Source organism: Rhinopithecus bieti, unplaced genomic scaffold, assembly GCF_001698545.2.
Source record: "Rhinopithecus bieti isolate Rb0 unplaced genomic scaffold, ASM169854v2 scaffold_35903, whole genome shotgun sequence".
NCBI classification, from domain to species: domain Eukaryota; kingdom Metazoa; phylum Chordata; class Mammalia; order Primates; family Cercopithecidae; genus Rhinopithecus; species Rhinopithecus bieti.
The window spans coordinates 1,314,020-1,322,784 of NW_016815549.1; the positions used below are offsets into that span (position 1 = coordinate 1,314,020).

The 8,765-nt window shown below is 55.3% G+C and overlaps 1 protein-coding gene across 1 annotated transcript in view; it reads left to right on the forward strand.

The window, feature by feature from the left end:
* The first annotated feature begins 68 nt into the window (after window positions 1-68).
* The window catches only part of LOC108516076 (serine/threonine-protein phosphatase 2A 55 kDa regulatory subunit B gamma isoform-like), a 198,547-nt gene continuing 189,850 nt past the window's right edge, over window positions 69-8,765 (forward strand). The window contains exon 1 of the mRNA XM_017853384.1: window positions 69-135. The gene's annotated coding sequence lies outside the window, so the exon portion shown is untranslated. The remainder of the gene's footprint in view (window positions 136-8,765) is intronic.

Sequence of the window (8,765 nt, forward strand, 5' to 3'; positions counted from 1 at the left end):
CGGGCCCGCGCTCACGCGCCCTTGCTGTTTTGCCAGCTGACCGCCGCCCCGCCGCGCCCGCCGCGCCCGCCGCCGACCAGGGCTCCTGGTGCCTGTGCCAGCTCAATGGGGCCGCCGACCTCGAAGTTTCCGAAGGTAAGCGCGGACTGCAGGGCGCCCGGCCCCGCCGCTCTGGAGCCGCCCCGCGCCCACCCCGCCTGATCCCCAGCCCCGCAGGACCTCACCCTGCCCCGTGATGCGGCCCTCGGGTGTGGGACTCCCGCCACTGGAGGACAGGGCGCGTCTTCGCGGGCCAGAAGCGGGACTCAGAGAGCCCGGGCACCGACCCCGGCGCGGTCCTGGGGCAGGGCTGGCTCAGCTAGGGTCCGAAGTGCCGGGGTCCCTCTGGAGCACGTGTCTCGGGGTCTTGAGGGAAGCCGACAGAACCGGCTTGGAACCCTGCCTCCAGCCCTTGCCCGCCGTGCGAGCTGTGGCTGATCGCTCCACCGGTGTCAGCCACAGTGTCTCGGCTGAGAACCGGCGCGCTCGAGCCCCCCGCTCGCTGCCCGGCTGAAGGTGCGGGCGCGGGGTCCGGTGCTGAGTCGGGGATAAGACCCAATGCCGTGGAGTTCAGCCTTGGCCGCGGGTACCATCCAGCAGCGTCTACGCGCTCCTCGCGCTGCCCGCGCCGGTGGGTGCTGAGTCAGGCCCGGCTGCTGCTCCGGTTTGGAGAAGCTTTTTTTCTTTTTTTTTTTCTTTTTTTTTTGCTGGCAGGGGACAGTCCATAACAGTGGCGCGCCCAGAGCCCGAAGAGCGTCGGTGGGATGGACAGCTGCTCGCGCACCCTGGGAGGTGACCCGGGTTGGCTTTTATGTGGAGGGTCCCAGGGACAGGGACGGCGCACTCTGTGGCCCGAGATGCTGCCCCGCCTGGATGGAATCCTGGCTTCACCCTGACTGGCCGGGTGGCCTTCAGCAAGTGGCTTACTCTCTCAGGGCCTCAGTTTCTCTTCTGTGAAATGGGGATGACTTTGCTCAGGGGGCAAGGTTGTGGCAGAGAGAAAAGAAGAGGCCTATGGGGGGTACTGGTGAGGGCCCAGGAATCTGTTTTTGCTTTCTTCCCTCCTCCCTTCAGGGGCCCAGTGAGGTGGGTGATGGAAGGTACAGAGGGCTGGTGGACCTGGGCAGGGTGCTGGCCTCTGTCACTTTATATAACAAACACACAGTTCCAAGAGCTTTCAAATATCCGCCCCCCCCCCTCCGTTGAATCCTCGCCACATTATCCCCATTATAGGATAAGGAAACTGAGGCGCAGAGAAGTTAAGTAACTTGCCCGAGGCCACACAGCTGCCAGTGGCAGAGCTCCAGAGGCTGTGCTTCTCCTGGGCGGGTCCTCCTTGGCCTGTGCTCACACTGTCACGGGAAGACATCACAGGGACACTGTCAGCAAAGTGGAGGGGACAGGCTGTGGCAGGGAGTGGGGCCCGTTGTCCACAGGTGAGCTCCTCTGCCGGCTTTCAGTGCCCCCACAGTCTGCTGCAGCTGCCTCCTCAGTCTCATTGTCCCCCATGCTCTGACCACGCCCTGGTCGCCTGCTCATGCTCAGCTCCCTCCAGGCCCCTGAATGTGTCTGTTTCCCACCTCCCTGCTGTGGAGTGAGGGTTTCCACCCACCTGGGATGCCTTCTCTGTCCTAGGTGTCCTCATCCCTGGGAATACCCTCACCCCTTGAGGGCAGGGACTATATCCAGTCACGTATGCAGGACACTGACTGTGCTCAGCAAATCGCAGCTTCTCAGTATGGAATTGTTGACTGTCGATTAGTGAGTGCATGAGTGAGTGAATGCCACACAGTCTTTCTCTGCTTTTCAGAAAAGGGGCAGGCAGGCTCGACGTAGAACCTTCTCCAGCTCTCTTAGGACTCCCCAGAGCCTGCTTGCAGCTGGCAATGGGTTGTGAAAGATCTTTGGGCTGGGAGTCAGTCCCCGGGTTCTGAACGCCAGTGTGTGTATGTGTCCATGTATGTATCTGTGGGTGTGTCTGTGTATCTATGTGTGCATCTGTGTGTGCATCCAAGTGTGTCTGTGTATGTCTGCATATCTTTATGTCTGTATAGGTGTGTCCGTGTGCGTGTTTGTGTCTCTTTCTGCGTGTGTAGCCATTAAACTCTTTTTGGAATAAAAAAACTTGCAAAATGAATGCATGATCACATGCATCTTGGAAAAACATGAAACAATATGGAAATAGTTGGAGTAAAAGGTGCAAGTCCTCCCCTCCCCCTCCCCTACCACCTTCCTACCCAGGACTAGCTACAAAATTTGTGGGGCTCAATGCAAAATGAAGATGCAGGGCTCTGTGTTCAAAAAGTAGGGGAAAGTGTGGTTGAAAGTACTCACTTTCTTCTGCACTCTCTTTCCACCTGTCATGGTGGTTTTATTTCCTATGTAACATCGTGTGCCTTTGGGCATGGGCATGCTTGCAGGGTGAGTGCAGACTCTTGCAAGACACCTGTCTTCTGGCCAGGGACAGGGAAGTTGAGTGTCGAGTCAGGCATCTCCCCTTCCCACAGGTCCACAGGCTGATGCCCCAACCCATGGCAGACAGGTAGCTCACAGGGCGTTGCAGCCTTGGGGTTGAGACACAATTGGCACCTGATGTTCCTGCTGAACTGCCCACTGAACACACAGTGGCACTACCAGCCCAAGGAAGGGTGGTCACCGCCATGATCCACCCCAGGATGCACTGGGGTGCATACACTCCTAGACCCTGGCCCTCACCAGGGGAGAAGGGCAGCAGTGACACTGGGACCAGGCACAAATAGGAGGAAGGGTGGGGTCCAGGGTGCCAGAGGCCAGGGGAGCAGGCAGCTGAGAACCCGGGTCGGGGAGGCGGCAGGAGGCAGAAGCACATGCTGCATGCCTACAGCACAGGCTCTGCTGTTCCATCAGACATTGCTTAGGAAGCACACATTCAAAGATAAAGCTATCAGGAATTTTATGACTCTGCAGAGCCTTAAACCCTAAGCATGAGCCCCTTCCAAGCATGGGGCCTGCATGGCTGCATGGGTCACACACTCATGAAGCAGGTCCAGCTCCAACCCCATGGCTGTGGATAGGCACAGAGCTTCAGTAACAGCAGCCAACACTGAGAGGCACTATGTAGGATCCAGGGACGCTTCCAGTGCTTCCTCGGTATGAGCTGCTTTCCTTCTGACCACAACCCCATGAAATAGGTGCTCTTGTTGGCTCTGTTTTACTGAGGCACAGAGAGATTAAGTGATTTGCCTGAGGTCCCACAGCTTTTGGTGGTGGAGAGCCTTTCGGTCCTACCCCAAGGCTTGTCCTTAGTCACTGTACCCCACCACCTCTCAACAAGGGCCTGGAGCTCACTGCTTCTGTTGGGAAAAAAAAGCAAATCTTATTTTTTTCCATTTTCTGGTATGGAAACGCCCCTGGCTTGGAGTTGCTTCCAGAAAAACATAGAAGTTCCAGCCCTTAGTCTGGTAGCCAAGAGCCTGGGTGGGCTGGACCTGAGGGGCTGTGCACTGTCCCCTGCTCGCCCTCCTCCAGGAGAGTTCCCAGGAGGCCTTGGGGCTGCTCCCTGGGCTGGGGCACCCCTGCCCCAGCCTTGCCTGGCCAACGCCTGCACAGCCTTCAAGGCCCCCGGATGCCTCTTCCTTGGTGGGCTTCCCCTGTGGTTCCCCCAACACCTTAAGGGATGTGTCAGTTTCAACGTGGGGTCCCCAGGGTTTGACTTGCACCTTGGGGTCACACACCACATGTTTGAGGAGTGAATGGATGAAATGGTCTGAACTCTGATTAGCACATGGAACACAGTTCAGGAAGGGGAGCTGTCTTAGTCCGTTGGGGCTGCTGTAACAAAACACCATATAGCTTATGAACAACACAGGTTTATTTCTCACCGTTCTGGAGGCTGGAAGTCCAAGATCAAGCCATGGCAGATTCAGTGTCTGGTGAGGGCCTGTGTTCTGGTTCACGAATGGTGCCTTCTTGCAGCATCCTCACAGGGTGGAAGGGGCTAGTGAGCTCCCTTGAGTCTATTTTAAAAGGGCACTAATTTCCTCCTAATTGTTTCCCCAGGGCCCGGCTCCTAATACCTCACATTGGGGATTAGGATTTCAGCATAGGAATTCAGGGGGACACAGGCATCCAGTCCACAGCAGGGGGGATTTCCGAGGAAGTTATGCATGCCGCAAGGATGGGGCTAAGGTGTTGGGAGTGTAATTGGCACACTGGTCACAGATGCTGCATGTTGCAAATTTGCAGCCCTGGGTGAAGTTGAATATCCTTGCCTCTGTTCTGTGTGTGTGTGTGTGTGTGTGTGTGTGTGTGTGTGTGTGTGTGCGCGCGCGCGCTGTGTGTTTTTTCAGAACTGCCATTTATTGGGCACTCCTGTGAGCCTGGCACTGCACTAGCACTATGCACTATACCCTCTATCTCACTTATCCTCACGTCAACCTCTGAGGGTGTGGACGCGTCCTCTGCCCCCATTTTACAGAGGAGCACGCTGAGGTGCAAGTGATGTGCTCCAGGCTGCTCAGCAGTGAGTGGTGGAGCCACGATGTGAACCAAGTTCTTCCTGCCTTGACTGGACCCCGAGCTGCTCTCCCAGTGTCTACATTTAGGTTCTCTTCTGTGATTCCTTCTCAGGAAACTGCTATTGTCAGGGCTGCCTGCTCATCAGAGCCCCCATCTCAGCACAGCGTTCCCCTGACATTGCAGAGCCACAGAGCTGGGAGCCACTGTTGCCCTCTTTCCCGCTCCTGTGCATCCCATCAGAACCGCAGGGCTGGGTGGTGAATTCCCAGGATGGGCACCTGTGAGGGTGCAAAGTCAGAAAAAAAGATGTCGCTGGGCTTTGGGGGCTGTGATGGAGACTCACTGGGTGGGGCATCTTTAGATGGGAGGCCAGGCAGGGAGACACTGTGGAAATCCTTCTTTCCTAGGTCTAGAGTAGACTGGTTGCCCAGGTCTTCATTCCAAGCTTGGCCCAGCTCAGGGCTCCATGTTGAGTGGGCTGTGGCTTCATGGTGGGGACACTGTTGCACTCTTTGCTGGCACTCCTGGTGAGAGGATGGTGTCCATCAGAGCCTCTTCCATTGTGTAGTTCCTGTCTGCCAAAGAATCTTTCTGCAGCAAGAAGCTGAAATCCAACCTAGTTTGACCCAAGCACAGAGTTGATCAGGCTGAGTGTTGGGAAGTTTAGGGGATGTTCTGGTTTTTTGGGAGGCTGAGCACAGGCGGCCTTCTCCTCATTAGGAGGCAGGCAAAGCCAGCAGGTAAAGGCTCACAGACCGCTGGTCCCAGGAGGAGAGAAGAGGGCTCTTTGTAAACCCTGAGAAAGGCTTCTCCTTGGCTTTGCTTGGGTGGCCTTCCCACTGCTGGCACAATTTCCCTGTCCCCATGGATGGGCTCTCCCAAGCAAGGGGATGGGTCCCCCTAAGTGACAGCCCCACCAGCACCCCAGGTCACAGATGGCAGCAGACAGCAGTGTTAATCCTCTTAACTGACATTTACGGAGAACTTGCTACAAGCGTGGCACAGGCAGGGCATGTCAGGTGCTCACTCGGTGATGGGATGCGATCATCACAGCCACTTTGCAGGTGATGCTGTGACATGCGGTGAGGTTGGGAGAAGTCACTGCCCGAAGTCCCACCATCAGGGGCTGTCCTGCTAGGCTTGGGCACCTTTAAGAGGATGGGTGCTGAGGCTGCTCAGAAGCACCTGGCCGCCTCCTTCCTCCTGCCTTCCCGTCCACAGGGGAGGAGGAGAGGTCTGGGGTGGGGCTGGGGAGGGTTTGCCTGGAGTCACACAGCAGGTGAGAGCAGAGCCAGGGCCTGTGGGATGCACCTCACTGCAGGCCAGCATTCATTGTGCCCGCCCGTGTCATCTGGGTCTCCAGTGCCCAGGTGGGGAATATTCTGCAGTAGCCCACCCTCAGATCTGCCTCCTCTCCTTCTTCATCTCTACCACCCCAGGTCAAGCTGTTGTCTTCTCTTCTGGCCTACTTGAGGGCCTCCCAATCCAGACTCCCCTTCAACTCCCTAAAATAACCATGCTGACCTCTGCTGTGCCCATATCCACAGCGCTCACTACACGGCAGCCTTTTTCCTGACCTTGGTACATCGTGAGCTCTCTCTTGTCCTGGGCTCTTTGCCACTGCTATTCCCCCTGCTCCTGGTGCTAACACAGCACTCACTCTAACTCATCCTTCAGGTCGCAGCTTCCATGTCCTCTCTCCAGAGAACGTCCTTGCCTCCCACCTAAATATGTCCCACCCAGGGAGTCTCCATCACAGTACTCCAGGTCCAACATCATCATCTTTCTTTCTTTTTTCTTTTCTTCTTTTTTTTTTTTTGCTGACCTTGCACCCAGCATCTCCTGACTATAAGATCTGTAAGAACTCATCTGTGTTCTCAGAGCCTGGCTCATAGTTCTTGTTGTTGTAGATGTTGTATGAATGCATCAGGTATGTTTGGATAACACCAATGAGTGGTTCCAACATTCTTCCCAGATTTTAATGTCAGTGCTGCAGGACCGCAATCAAGTGAATTTAAAGTGACCATTTCTACTATTTCTCAGGAAAGGAACCTATTAGCAAGTCCAGTGTAGTTAACCATGGCCCCTTAGTGTCTTCTAAGGAGGTTTGTACCCTTTGTTCCTTTCCAGCCCCAGCTTCTCTCTGCCCTGGTCTGTGCCTGGAAGGCTGATCCTCTCAAATTTATGACCTGGATCTCTGCTGGGGGGGTCTTTGGGTGGGTTTTACCCCCAGGAGGCATTGCCAGGAGATGGGAGGGCAGGTGGAGAGAGAGGTTGGGGCGCTGCCTCCTCCCTGCTCCCTCCTTTGGAGGAGGGTGCAGTGGCTGCATCCTTCTGTGATAATAACCAACTCAGCGGGTACCCTGAAAGATGCTTGCAGATTCTCCCAGGAGGCAAAACTTCAGGGGGAGAATCTGGTTGCTCATGTTGCTGAGGAGGGACCACAGCCTGGGGTAGGGATCTACACTAGTGCATGGGCTGGCAAGCAGGGCAGGGCTTTGGAAAGAACAGGGTTGGAGGATGGTGACAAAGTGGCCTGGGGAAGAGGTGTGTGGATGGACCTCTCAAATGACTGCAGAACATGAGGTATTTGTGCCCTGTAGTAGTCAGGGCTCTTCACAGAAACAAAGCCAATAGGATCACTGCACGTGTGCGCACACACACGCACACGGAATTGGCTCATGCAGTTATGGAGCTGAGACGTCCCCTGAGCTCCATCTGTAAGCTGGAGCACTGGTTGTTCTAGTCTGAAGGTTTGGGAACCAGGAAGGCTGATGTTGCGATGGTGTGAATGCCAGTCCCAGGGCAGGAGAAGATGGATGTCCCAGCTCCAGCAGTCAGGCAGAGAGAGTGAATTCTCCCTTCTCCGGCCTTTTTGTTCCATTCAGGCTCTGAACAAACTGGGGGAGGCCCATCCACACTGCGGGTTATTAGTCTACTGATTCAAATGCTCATCTCTACTGGAAATACCCTCACGGACACACCCGGAAATGATGTTTAGCATGATATCTGGGCATCCTGTTGCCCCGTCAAGTTGACACATGAAATGAACCCTACGTGCCCCATGCAGATGCTCCCCAGAGGCATCCTTCACGCAGGAGGCTCTCGGTCACAGGATAGACAGGCTAGCCTGCCTGTGGGTGCCGGGCAGACTCTTTCCAGCCACCCCAGGGCTCGTTCTTGGGTTCACACACAAAATATGGCAGAGATGGGGTAAACATACAGGCAAAAAATATGGCTCTCAACTCTCCAGAGCTGAGCTGGCCACTGCCACCACTAAGGTCCCCGTCTCCAACATCAGGGGACAACAGTGACTTTGGGTGTGGCAGCATTACCCAAAGAGACCAGCAAGCACCCGGGGGCAGGTTGGTTCCCTTGTTCTCAGGGGGGTGGATGCATAAGCCAGATACAGAATCGCCTTCCCACCCGCTTCTGTCAGCAGTGTCATTGTGGAATTCCTGATTCACAGTCACCGTCGCCCACAAGCCTCACATCATTCAAAGGATTCCTGCGGTGGTGCAGAGCTGCGGCAAAGGGCCCTCGCCCGTGGGGTTCATTCTCATCACCCAGAAGCAGGGAGAAGGGCCTGCAGCTGCAGGCCTGGCTACCACACCAGCCTCCAGACAGCACACAGCAGGTGGGGCCTTGTCCTGTATGCCTTAGATGAGCGGCTGACTGTTTTGTGACTGTCACCTGCACAGCCACATGCGCAGGTTTGAGGACCAGTGGATGGAGTTAGGAGGAGCCCTTCACTGGCTTATAATCACCACGGTGTCAAATAATTTATCATCCAAAGTGGGGTACCTTAGAAAATGAAAGAGTGTGTTATGAATGATTATACAGGGCAACCCCAGATGTGGCCACTGTGTTAGAGTGTTGGGGCTGTGCGGTGGTCTGAATATTCCCGTCTCTCCAGTATTCCTGCGCTGAAATCTAACACAGAGTATTGAGGGTGAGGCTTTGGGAGGTGATTAGGTCAAGAGGTCAAGAGGGTGGAGTCCTTATAAAAGAGGCCCGAGGCAGACTTCTACCATGTGAGGACGCAGTGAGAAGGCGCGGTCCTTGAAGCACAGAACCCTGGTCAGACACTGAATCGAATCTGCTGGCACCTTGATCTTGGACTTCTCAGCCTCCAGAATTGTGAGCAAGCAATTTCTTTCTTTCTTTCTCTTTCTTTCCTTCCTTCCTTCCTTCCTTCCTTCCTTCCTTCCTTCCTTCCTTCCTTCCTT